The 12,610-nt window shown below is 49.0% G+C and overlaps 1 protein-coding gene and 1 long non-coding RNA gene across 4 annotated transcripts in view; one reads left to right on the top strand and one right to left on the bottom strand.

The window, feature by feature from the left end:
- CCND3 (cyclin D3) overlaps nucleotides 1-12,610 on the top strand; it is a 94,608-nt gene that overhangs the window by 13,147 nt on the left and 68,851 nt on the right. The window lies entirely within an intron of this gene.
- Nucleotides 12-5,834, bottom strand: LOC111098259. The gene is made up of 4 exons (XR_005367699.1): nucleotides 5,365-5,834; nucleotides 4,066-4,203; nucleotides 2,872-2,913; nucleotides 12-63 (listed from the first exon to the last, which is right to left on the bottom strand). It is a non-coding gene; the product is annotated as an uncharacterized LOC111098259 (long non-coding RNA).

The raw sequence follows: 12,610 nt of genomic DNA, 5'->3' as shown, positions 1-12,610 counted from the left end.
TTAAGTTTTTCTCTCATTCTCCCTCTGCTTCTCTCCATGTGTGCACGCACATACTCTCTCTCTCTAAAATAAATAAATCTTTTTTAAAAAAAGTCAATTGCAAAAATATGTAATACCACGAAAACTTATACAGTAATGTGGAGGATAACAGGATGTAAAATTCTACATATGATATATCGCAACTATATATTTTACACACACACACAGAAGAGACTGGAAGAAAATATACTAAAGTGTTAGCACTGGTAGTTTTTAGGGGCAGTAGAACTGTGTGTGTTTTTTTTCCCCCTACTTTCCCCCTTTTTTCCAAATGTTCTGGTTCTGTAATAACATGAACAATGTTATGGTCATGAGTCGTATTTCCATAAGTATATAGAAAATCAGTCTTATTGGGCTCTTGGGTGGCTCAGTTGGTTAAGCGTCTGCCTTTGGCTCAGGTCATGACCCCTGGGGCCTGGGATCAAGCCCCGAATCAGGCTCTGTGAAGAGCCTGTTTCTCCCTCTTCCCCCTGCTTCTGCACGTTCTCTCTCTCTCTCTCTCTCTCAAATTAATAAATAAAATCTCTTTTAAAAAATCAGTCTTATTCTTGTAGTATCTCCTTGGAGCCAGTAGATGCCAAGTATAGAGTTGGCATGAGGAATATGGTGTGACAACCCAGGGGAGATCCTGGTGAGGCCTGGGGAATGACCGCTGCCTCATGTTCTGACTAAAGCAGCCTTATCTGCTGACCCTTTGAGTCCTGTGGCACCAGTAATACTGAAATACCGAGGCAACTCTGGGGTGGCTAACTCAAGTCGTCATGGCAGTTGTGGGAGGATCTTAACGTTAGATGACACATTTTCAAGCTCCAGTTACCCGTGGATGGGCACAGAGTGAAGTGTGGGGCTGGCATTTCCTTGGGGGGGCCTGATTTTTCCTTGTCCATCTGAGCAGCTTGGAGCAGTGGGAACCTAAGGTAGTGAGCACAGGGAGCAGGACTGTATCCCACAAGATCTGCCTTCCCCAGCTCAGCAACAGCGAAGGAGGTGGAGTCTGGATTGAGCCCTAAGATAAGGAATATGCAACAGCTGTGCCCCCAGGAGAATGAACTCCACATTCCATTCTCTGATCCCACCCCCAATTCCCACTTCTCCCAAGTGCCTTCCCCCACCCCACCCCCATGAGTGCACACTCAGCATCCCCATCAGCTAGAAGGGCCTCCCCTCAGCCTTGGCTTAGCTCCCTTAGAACCTTCCCACACCCGCACCCCCCTACCAGAAGCTGTTCTCCAGCTGTCTGGAAGGGAGTGAGTATTCAGGACAGGTGGCCGGAGGCGGATGCAGAGGGGCCTCATCCAGGGCCCAGCCCCACCTGCCAGACTCGGCCACCCTCAGACTCACACGTGGACCCAGGAACAGAAGAGAGCTGGGCTGTGGTGGTGAGCCTGGGGAAGCTGAGGCAGGATCTGGGGCCATGTGGGGTGGATGGGGAGGAGGGTGTGCAGTGGTCCTAATGGCCAGGTCTGCAAACATCTGGTCAGCCCTCACTGTGCTGGGTCCCGCCCTCTGGGGTCTCAGATCCAGAAGGGGAGATGGTCAGCAGGTATAAGATGTGCCTCCCTTACGTGGGTTATGGCAGCTCCAGGAGGTCATTTCTTAGCATCATGTTAGGGGAGCCCCCAGCTCTCAGGAGCCCCCATGTCTCTTGAGAGTTGCAAGTCCCTGCCTCAGACACCCCAGACTACTTTCCAAACATGCCAGCCTGGGATTTTAAATCAAGAAGATAGAAGGAGCAGATATTTTCTATTTCCTGGGGCTGGGCCACCTAGAGTAGTAATTAACACATTCCTTTATGTCACTCCCGTACCAGTCCCTGCCTGAACAGCAGGACTCAGCCGGACCCAGACACTGAGGGGCTTCAGGGCAGCACTGGTTCCCATCACATAGGACTTTTACAGCCCACACATGTAGAGATTCTGGACATAACTCCCGTGCTCCTGAGTTTGATCATGACCTGGGCATATAGCGTATCAAAGCCAGGGACATGGGCGGGTGTTGGCACTGAGGTATGTTGGGCATCTTCACCCTTGGTGGGGGGATGGTGGCAAGAGGAAGGTAATGGTGGGCTCCAGAGGCCGCCTGTTGGCCTGGCTGTCTGAGGAGAGGGCACTCTCATCTGCCCCAGCACCCAGCGAGAGTGTACGGGAGCCTCACTACCCCTCACACTAACTGCTGGCGACCTGGCAGGGTTGTTCATCACTGTGCTTCAATGTCTCTCCTGGGTCCCCAGGGCCCTCCAGTGCCCCCACATCTCCTGCAGACTGCTGAGCCCCTCCCTGCTTTCACAGCCAGCAGACTCTAAGTACATGCTGTAATAGCCAGAACTGACTACATAATTAGCAGAGCCCCTTGTTCAAAAATTCTTAAGAGTTTTGGAGCGACTGACTGGCTCAGTTGGTAGAGCATGCGACTTGATCTTGGGGCCGTGAGTTTGAGCCCCACATAGAGCATAGAGCTTACTTTAAAAAAAGTATTTAGGGGCACCTGGGTGACTCAGCAGTTGAGCATCTGCCTTCAGCTCAGAGCTCAATCCCAGGGTACTGGGATCGAGTCCTGCATTGGGCTCCCTGCGTGGAGCCTGCTTCTCCCTCTACCTGTGTCTCTGCCTCTGTGTGTGTGTGTGTGTCTCTCATGAATAAATAAATAAAATCTTTAAAAAAAAAAAGTATTTAGACTTTGAGGATGGTGACATAGAGCATTGAACCAAGCGGGGGCCCTTCCGAGCATGGGGCTCCGTGTGACTGCATAGGCCACATGCCCACGAAGCCAGCCCCGATCGGAGCTGACATATCAGCCACTTGCTGCCTGCCAGGCACGTTGCCAAGTGCTCACCATGCGTGGTCTCATGCCTTCCTCTCAGCAGCCGGATTATCCCTATTGTGCAGACAAGGAAATTGAGGGATTAGACAAGCCTCATAACTTGCTGAGGTCACCAGCTCTTAAGGACCAGAGCGGGGGAAGGAACCCAGCCTGTCTGTCAGTAAAGCCTGGGCTCTGAACCACCCGCCGCCGGCCGTCCCAGCCTATAGGGTAGGGAGGTTGCTGGGCAAGGCAGCTGCTTCCCATCCCCTTTTTTGCCCTATCAGGGGCAGGAAGGAAAATGAGGCAAGAAACAGCAGCTGACAGTGTGGGGACAATGGTAGCGGCGGTGAGGGTGGCCAACCCAGGCAGAAGTGTGGGTGGGGACGGGTGAGATGGGCACAGGGATTGTGTAGGCTGGAGGCAGCTGATAGACAGCACAGCTGTGCCCTCCGCTGTCTCCCTGCTCAGCCCTGCTTTCTCCCCCTTCCTTTTCCCTGCCACCCTTCACGGGGGAGGTGGGTCAGGGCTCTCCTCCGCCTCTGTCCTCAATATACCCATGCTCACTTCCATGATAACAGCGACAGCTTAGTGAGCACCTACGATGTGCCAGGTGTGCCACCAGGGACTTGAGAGGTATATGACCTTGAATTCCCTCCACAAACCTGTAAACAGTGATTATTCTCCCACCAAGGCCTAGAGAGGCGGAGAGATTGTCTAGGGTTACAGGGCTGATAAGTGGGAAAGAGGACACTTGGGCTCAGATCCAAAGCCCCAGCAATATCCAGCTCTTCCTCACCATCTTCGTCGTAGGACGGGATTGGTCTGACCAGGTATGGCGGTTCCCTGAGTGTGGAAGAGCCTTTTCTAGCAAAGTCAATAAATAGTTTGAGAAGTGGTCAGTTTGAGGGAAGAAGACATTGTATATTCTGAGGGAGGGAGACATTCACCTGCTGCCTCCATTTTATATTAACTGAGTCAGGGTCTGGGGTGTCTCATCTACCTGGAAGGCCCTCTCTGGCACTTGGGAAAGCAGACCTCATGGAGTTAGGTGATTGGGGCTGAATGCATGAGGAGGAAGGCCCGTCGCACACCTTGTACCCATCTGAATCCTGGCACCGAGGAATGGACTGGGATAGGCATTGGCAGGGAGGTAGGCACTAGAGTGCTGTAACAGATTTCCTCCTCCCTAAAATCGGGAGCTTAAATAAAATGGAAATTTCTCACATGCAAGTCTGGGTGGGTGATCTGAACTCTTGTCAGTGTTGAGGATCCAAGCTCTTTCCATGATGTTGCTTCTCCAGACCCCGGGATGTTGAAGACAGATCACCACCGTATCTCCTGGGGCCAGGATCTAAGACCTTGCTGGTGGGGAGAGAGGGCAAAGGAGAGGTACTGCTGTCCTTTTCAGGACATGACCTAAAACTGACAGGTCACCTATCCTTGTAGCCAAAAGTTGGTCACCCACCACACTGAGCTGCAAGAGAGTTTGGGAATCATATATACCAGGGATTCTAGTGTGAAATGTACAGGATGGGAACTGGATTCTGGGAAGGAGTGTGGCAATTAACAACGTTTGTCAGTAGATTGAGAAGGGCAGGGATCAAGAGAGCTGACGTCACATGGTGAGGATGGCTTTCTGTGGGGAACCTCTAAGAGAAATGTTTGCAGATGGACTTCTTTCTGGGTGAGGCGCAAGGCAGAGGGGCTGGCACCTTCTTGGCTACTGTGCTGTGTCCTGGACCATCTCATCTCTGATCAAAGGTAGAGGATTCGAGTCTCTGTCGACCTGACCAAAAGCCCCTTGGAAGTCATTACGGAGCCCTTGTCCCATTAGCACTGTAGGGTCAGGGTGAAGAGCACCATATTCCTCCCTATGGGGGGCCCTTCTGTTCTCAGAAGGGGTAGAGGAGGGTCATATCCTCATACCTCAGTGAGGTAATAATTATCTCGAGCATCAGGAAGTGGAGACATTGAGAGGGTAAGAGACACACACAGTTCCAGCGCGCTCAGGGCCAGCCTCAGTCTCAGCGACAGATGGAAAGTGAGCAAAGTTGGAACAGGAGGTCAAGCTTTGTCAAAAATCATATGAATCTCCTGGTGGCTTGATGCCAGCAGGCAGTCTCCTGGGTCCGGTACTCGTTCATCCACCCACCCACCCATTCAGTGTCTGTTTATTGAGCACCTACCATGGATGCACCAGGCACTGTACTCAGTGTGGGCAAGAGAGAAAAGAACAAGGCAAACACAGTTCCTTACCTCATGGAGCTTTTAAGCCCTCAATTTTCCCTGGCCCCCACTGAGGACAGACTAGGCTATCACAGCTCTAAGAGAGCCATCTTTGTGGCTCAGAGCTCAGAAGGTCCAATGGGAGCCCATGGAAGCATGGGGCAGGCCTTGGCCTTGGAGCAGATGCCTGCCATCTTGGGGCAGCAGGGCGCGCTGTGGACTGGGGCAGGGGGTGGAGTGCCGGTGGGGAGGGGGTGAGCAGCATTGGAGTTGCGGTTTCACTTCTCTCTCACATACCGGTGTGGAATCTGCGTTTTCTCAGATGGTGAGCTTTGTGACTTCTCATCTGAGCCTCAGGGAGATCTCTTCTCTGGTCCCCTCCTCCAACCTTTTGTTCCCCGAGTCCTGGCCTAGTTCAGGCCCTGCTTGCTCCTGTCTGGAAACTGAGTGGCCTCCCAGGGTCACTGCTTACTCTCTTGCTACTGAACAATGCCAGTGGCATGGCAGAGGAGAGGGACCCATCAGAGTCCCCTTCATCGGGGGAGGGCTGAGATCCTCACAGGACGCAGTCTATCGTCTTGCTTTTCTTGTCACTGGCAGTGGTGTAAACCACTCTGTCTGTACCACCCAGCAACTGTGTAGCCCGGATGAGTTTTTAACTCTCTACTGTGCCTCAGTGTCTCTGTCTGTGAGATGAGGATAACACTAGTACCTTCCTCACAGAGTCCTTAGGAGGCTTGCTGTACACATAGTACTTAGAACAGCGCCTGATGGGGCACCGGCTGTCTCAGTCGGTAGAACAGTGCCCAACACATAGCAAGTGTTCAGCTATTATTATGATCCAGGTGTTTGTCATTATGATGAAAACATTGACAGAAATTTCAGGTTCCAGGTCCCACTGGTATATAAACCCAGGGATCTGCAGGGTGCCTGGGTGGCTTAGTCAGTTAAACATCCAACTCTTGATTTTGGCTCAGGTAATGATCTGAGGGTCGCTGGATCGAGTCCTGCAATGGGCTCCACACCCAACACAGAGTCTACCTAAGATTCTCTCTCTCCCTATCCCTCCGCCCTTCCTCCAACTTGTGTGCATGTGCAAGTGCACTCTCTCTCTCAAATAAATAAATAAAATATTTTTAAAAACAAATAAACCCAGGGACGTAGGCCAATTAAATAAAACCCTCTGAGTCATAGGCCCTTATCTCTGTGGTCACTGAGAGGGCAGTGGCCCTGTCCACATTCCATATTTTTGGCTTTTAGTGTAGGATTTTGTACTTAACAGGTGTTCGTAGATGGTAGGTGGTAGATAGAGAAGATATCAACTGGCACCTACAGGAACCCAAAAATAAGGTTGCCCAATTATTATAGTATTGAAATGTCGATTCTCATTACTCACGGTGATTCTCATTATTCAAGTTCTATAAAGTTGCTGTGAACACTGATTTAGTGAATACTGAGCCATCGCTCCTAGGAGAATACAGGGTTAGGTTCCTTTGAGCCTCTGATCACAATGTTTTCATCAACCGGTTGATATAATACCTTGTTTTATGTGTGTTTCTGTTTAAAGACAACTTACTTAAAATATATTGCTGATTCATTAACATTGAACTCCTGGCCAGTGGTACTATAACGCATGTCTGAACAAAGTTGATCCAACACACGTGTTTTCTGTGACACATCACAGCCTTCTTGTGCTAAGAATCTTTAGATCATACATCAGCTTGAAGCCTGGGGAGCCATTTTCAACAGTAAAACCAACAAGAGGGCAAAAAAATGTAGACAAGGTAGCCTCAATAGACTGTGAAGAATACCTTTTTACAGCATGGGAGCTGAAACAAGAAGGCAGAGGGTGCTTTGTGTGACCTCAGCTAAGAGCATGAGTGTCAGGTGACCCAAATTTTTCATGGCTCTGTGCATATCTGCAAATGGCCGTAAAAGCGACATGAGTATCGATTTGGGAGCTACAAATACATTTTAGTGAGTAGGCAAATACGCGAACGCAAAATTCATGAATAATGAGGATCGACTGTACCTCCACATGAGTGGGTGTGTACCCGCTGCCCAGCAGTCAGCCACTCTCTGCAATGTTCAGCCCCTTGAGGATCCATCGCCTGTGCCCACACCCTGCACCAGCTCTCGGCCAGCATCCATGCTGTACCATCGTTGACTCTTTTGGGCAGGTGGGTGCCTTTGGCTGCCCTGGCCTGCACTGGAGGAGGAGAGAGAAAGCACTTCTTCCCCCACCCCCTCTCCTACTTCCCCACTGCACGTGAGGCCTCACTGGTGAGTGAGGCCCACACATGCGTACAGGCGGCCACCTGTGACTTTTCTCAGCCAAGTGCTGCATCAACACCTGGGGAAGACCCCCTGGCAGTTTGGGGGGGCCTGTTTTGACCTGATCTTTATTTACCCCTCACAAAGGAAGTAAATAAATAGCTCTTTGTGTGTCTGTGTGTGTGCGCGTGTGCCAGACTGTATGTGCCTGCTGCACGCTGTTAAAAACCGAGACCCAGCCCCAGAGGAAGTGGTAACAAAACGATTGTTTTATTTTCCATTTACTCTTCCCCACCTCCACCCTTTTTATATGTGCCCAGAAGCTTTCTTTGCCACCCTGGGATCCGATCATTTGTTCCTTCATTTCTTCACCCACTCATTCTAGTGTGTACTGAACCATACAGTGCTAGTTGCTGGTGACTATAAAAGATACCTATAAAAGAAAATGAGATGGAGAAAGGGTGCTTTGGCTTAGGTATTCCAATGGCTCGGGCTGCTTATGAGCAAGGTGACCACGGGCACGTTAAACTGGGATCACATGATCTCATCTCACAGGACTGTTTGGAGGATTGAAGTTGGTAGAATAATGACATGCTCATGGTCAACGCTCAGTGCAAGTGAGTTTCTTCCTTTAAGGATGCACTGCACACCTGGGAACAAGGTTTGCTGTTTCCTCCCTGGGCCGCTTCCCTAATCCTGTGGCCGCCTGCCTGTGCTAGACCTTCAGGAGCCCCCACCTGGATCACTGTGCATTTCCACAGCACCATTGCTCAAAGACCAGCAGCAGAGAGGGGCACCTTGGTGGCTCAGTGTGCCTTTGGCTCAGGTCATGATCTTGGGGTCCTGGGATGGAGCCCTGAGTCTGGCTCCCTGCTCAGCAGGGTGTCTGCTTTTCCTTCTCCCTCTGCGCCCCCCACCCCCCACCCCCCCACTTATGCACTCTCTCTTTCAAATAAATAAATAAACTTTTTAAAAAAAGACCAGCAGAGGCTTCCCAGGGTCTGTGAAATCAGGTTCAACCTATCATGGTGCTCTAGTTCTCTTAGCATCTGGGCTCAATCCACCTTTCTAGCCCCTTGACCCACGATCAACCTTTATAACCCAGTTCCTGCCACTAAGAGTACCTGACCCTTCCTGTGGTGCTCCTGCTTTTATCACTTTGCTCTTGCTGCCCTTCCTTCCTGAAATACCCCTTAGCCTCCTCCTGTCCACCCTGTCTGTCCAAATGTAGCCATTCTTCAAGACTCAGTTTAAATCCACTTGCCTGGGACCGCTGGGTGGCTCAGTGTGGTTGAGCATCTGCCTTTGGCTCAGGGCATGATCCCAGGGTCCTGAGATCAAGTCCCAAATCGGCCTCCCTACAGGAAGCCTGCTTCTTCCTCTGCCTATGTCTCTGCCTTTCTCTCTCTCTCTGTGTCTCTCATGAAAAAATCCATAAAATCTTTAAAAAAATCCACTTGGCCGCTCCTGCCCACAAAGCCCACCTCCTGGGTAGCTTGTCCTAGTGGATGTTATATGTGGGTGCAGCTTCTAGTCCTTTCTAGAGGACAAGCTCTGCTTTTTTGTCGCCTTCTTCCACCCTCTTCCACTCAGCCTGTATGAAGGATGACCGTTCTCTGCCGGACACCTTTGGGCTCCCATGCTTGTTCTCCAGCAGTGCCTGTCACTGCTGATACTCTCTCCATAAATGCGAGTCCAACAAATGAGTGGGGGAAACAGGATAGAAGACTGCAAGTATGAAGTCTTGGAATACAGACACTATGCTGTGGGCATTCTGAAGCAAGGGCCAGTCAGGAAGGCTGGAGGTGAGGGGAGGATTCCGGGAGAGCTGGGCAGTCTTTGGAGGTAAATGGGTGTAGTTGGGGGCAGAGGAAGGCAGAGGTCAGCGTGTGGCCAGAAGCCACGATCCTCTTGACCAGAGCCAGTAATTTTTGCTCCAGTCTCCCACCACCTCTCAGGCATCCAGATCTGGAGAGGGCACTGTGGATAGAGGCTTGATCCATCCACATCTGTGGACAGGGTCTTAATAAATGAATGAATGAATAAATCAATTAATTAATTAAAGTTTTGAAACAATGTTAAAATGAATACTTGCTCAATATAGGAAAGTTGGACAATAGAGAAAACTGGAAAAGTTAGAAAAATTGTTTCTAGTTTTTGCTGCTCGAAGACAGCTGGTTTTTACGTTCTGTGTGTTTCCTTCCCATAATTGTCATGCAGTTATGTAAACAGCTCATTAAATAGGTAACTTTTATATTTAATTCTTACACTTATTTTAAAAACACATTATAGACAGGAAGAAGAAGAAGTAAAGGTGCAAATTCCACCCCACTCTCTAAATTTTCCCCCCATGGAAAACCAGTGTTAGGAGATGGTGTGTGTCCTGAAATAATTTTTTCTGTGCATGCACACTCATAGGTGTATTCTTTTAAAACCAGGCCATAGAATGTTGTTTATGTGTAATCATTTTTATTTTTACAAAATTAGGGCCATTTTGCATGCCCAGTGTTGCATTTCTCTTTTTTTTACATAACATTTTTTTATACTATGTAAATATACTTAAATATCTGACATTCTACAAAACAAATTTATACCAGTAACACATAATCCAGTTATACTGTAGTTTAACAACTACCTAGAAATCTGGAGTCCTTTGCCTGAAAATCTGGACTGTACATTTTATTTTATTTAAGATTTTATTTATTTATTCATGAGAGACACAGAGAGAAAGGCAGAGACACAGGCAGAGGGAGAAGCAGACTCCCTGCGGGAGCCCGATGTAGGACTTGATCGCGACCTGAGCCAAAGGCAAACACTCAACTGCTGAGCCACCTAGGTGCCTTAGTTAAAATATGTTTTTTAAGATTTTATTTCTTTGAGAAAGAGAGAGAGCGCACACAAATGGGGTGGGGGAGGCAGAGGAAAAACAGACTCCTTGCTAACTGTGAAGCCCCAGGTGGGCTCCATCCCAGGATTCCAAGATCATGGCCTGAGCTGAAGTCAGACACCTAACCAAATGAGCCACCCAGGTACCCCTCCAGTTAAAATGTTTTTAAAAGTAGTGAGAGATACCTTTTTTGTTTTGCTTTGCAGATATAAAACTAAAGGAAAAATGCATTATCCTTAGATCTCTAAAGTCAAATGAAACTTTGAAACTTGCCCCTCAAATGAACATCTTACAGCTAAAATATAAAATGGTAACTATTATTTAAAAAAAATTTTTTTAAAGATTTTATTGATTTATTCATGAGAGAGAGACACACACACAGAGGCAGAGACACAGGCAGAGGGAGAAGCAGGCTCCATGCTGGGAGCCCGATGTGGGACTTGATCTCAGGACTCCAGGATCACACCCTGGGCCGAAGGCAGGCGCTAAACCACTGAGCCACCCAGGGATCCCCTATTATTTTTTAAAAATTAAAAAATCCCTCGGCTTTCACTTCTACCTACATAACATTTTACCAAAAAGACTTTTCTGTCAATACATTTCTTTTTCAATGCCTGCGTAATCATTCTCCTGTATTTTACTTAATTGTTGGCAGGATTTTCACAGTGTTTCCTAAGCCATGGGCTATGCCCATGAGACAAAATGCTTTCCTTCTAGAACTCCCAGGCTGGTTGAGCCCCCAAAGGCTGGCAGTTTCCACTTAATGTAATAAACAGCAGGGGTGGATGCTGTGCTGCATGCAATGGAAGCTTGCAAGGGGGTAGGGGGGCAAGGGCTCAGTCAAGGAAGGCTTTGTGGGGAGAAGACACTGTTACCTCGAATCTTGAAGAAGGAGCAGGAGCCCCCAAATGTAGAGGCTGGGACAGAATGGAGGGGCCCCTGGTGCAATGGGACTTACCAACACTGCCCCCCACCCCCACCCCAACCCAGCCCTGGCTCTGGTGGTTTGTTTCTGCTTTTCCTTTGGAGATGACACATTCAGCGACCTAGGGCTCCAGCTGTTTATCAGGGGCCATCCCAGGGGCAGGGGCTCCCACCCCCTGCTACGGAGCTGTGGGGCCCTGATTAAGGAAACAGCTGAGACAAGGCACCCAGGGCAGAGGGGGCAGGGCAGAGGGGGCGGGAGAACCGGAAGGCCTTGGTGGGGAACGGAGGCCGGAGGCCGAGAGCTGCTGGAGAGGAGCAGGCCGCAGAGCAGGAGAGAGCCCAGACGGGCCCTTTTGTGCTTCAAGGCATGCCCCCACCCCCCTCCACCTAGTGAAAGGCTCCTTCGGATGGCACCTCCCCTGTGAGTCCATTCATTCATCAAAAATGTCCTGATGGCATCACTTAGAATTAATCTGTCTCCTTTGTTCACTTAGCAGGTCAGCCTTTTGCAGTTGAAAGAGTGTGAACTCTGGAATCAAAAATCATACTAGAGATGCCTGGGTGGCTCAGTGGCTGAGCATCTGCTTTTGGCTCAGGGCGTGATCCCTGGGTCCTGGAGTCCCAGTCCCACATCCAGCTCCCCGCAGAGAGCCTACTTCTCCCTCTGCCTATGTCTCTGCCTCTCTCTCTGTCTCCTATGAATAAATAAATGGAGAAAATCTTTAAAAAAAGAATCATACTAGCAGTAACTAATATTTTCTAAGCATTTAACGTATGCTAGGCACGATGATAAGAGTTTTGAATCTGTTGTTCTATTTGAATCTATTGTTTTCTCACTTTCCAACAGTCAGTGAGGTAACAACTATTATTATCACCATGGTTGTAGCAGAAAAAACTGGAGGGCAAAGGGTTTAGTAAGCCTAAAGCATCACAGCAGAGGTCCAAGCACCTGTCTGAGTCTCACTTTCCTCATTTATAGCAGGGAGATGAAAAGAACATGGGGATCCCTGGGTGGCTCAGCGGTTTAGCACCTGCCTTCGCCCCAGGGCATGATCCTGGTGTCCCGGGATCCAGTCCCACATCAGGCTCCCTGCATGGAGCCTGCTTCTCCCTCTTCCCATGTCTCTGCTTCTCTCTCTCTCTCTCATGAATAAATAAAAATCTTAAAAAAAAAAAAAAGAACATGTCTTTCCCAGTGTAGTTTCGAGAATGGAATGAAGTACTGTGTATCAGGCATCTTTCTCATCATAGCCCTCACCCCTACTCATTCTGTGTCATCATCCCTGGGAAGCTGCTAGTTTGAGTTTCTAGAGCATGGTGGAGTGATTGAGAGTGTCCATTCTGGTAGTGCCTGCATTAAAATCCAGGCTCAGATCTGTGACCTGGCTCAGATAAGTGACCTTGAACAAGGTAGTTTTACCTCCTTGAGCCTGTTTCTTCATCTATAATATAAAG

This window comes from Canis lupus, chromosome 12 (genome assembly GCF_011100685.1).
Source record: "Canis lupus familiaris isolate Mischka breed German Shepherd chromosome 12, alternate assembly UU_Cfam_GSD_1.0, whole genome shotgun sequence".
Taxonomy (NCBI): domain Eukaryota; kingdom Metazoa; phylum Chordata; class Mammalia; order Carnivora; family Canidae; genus Canis; species Canis lupus.
This window is presented reverse-complemented; position numbering and strand designations above follow the sequence as displayed.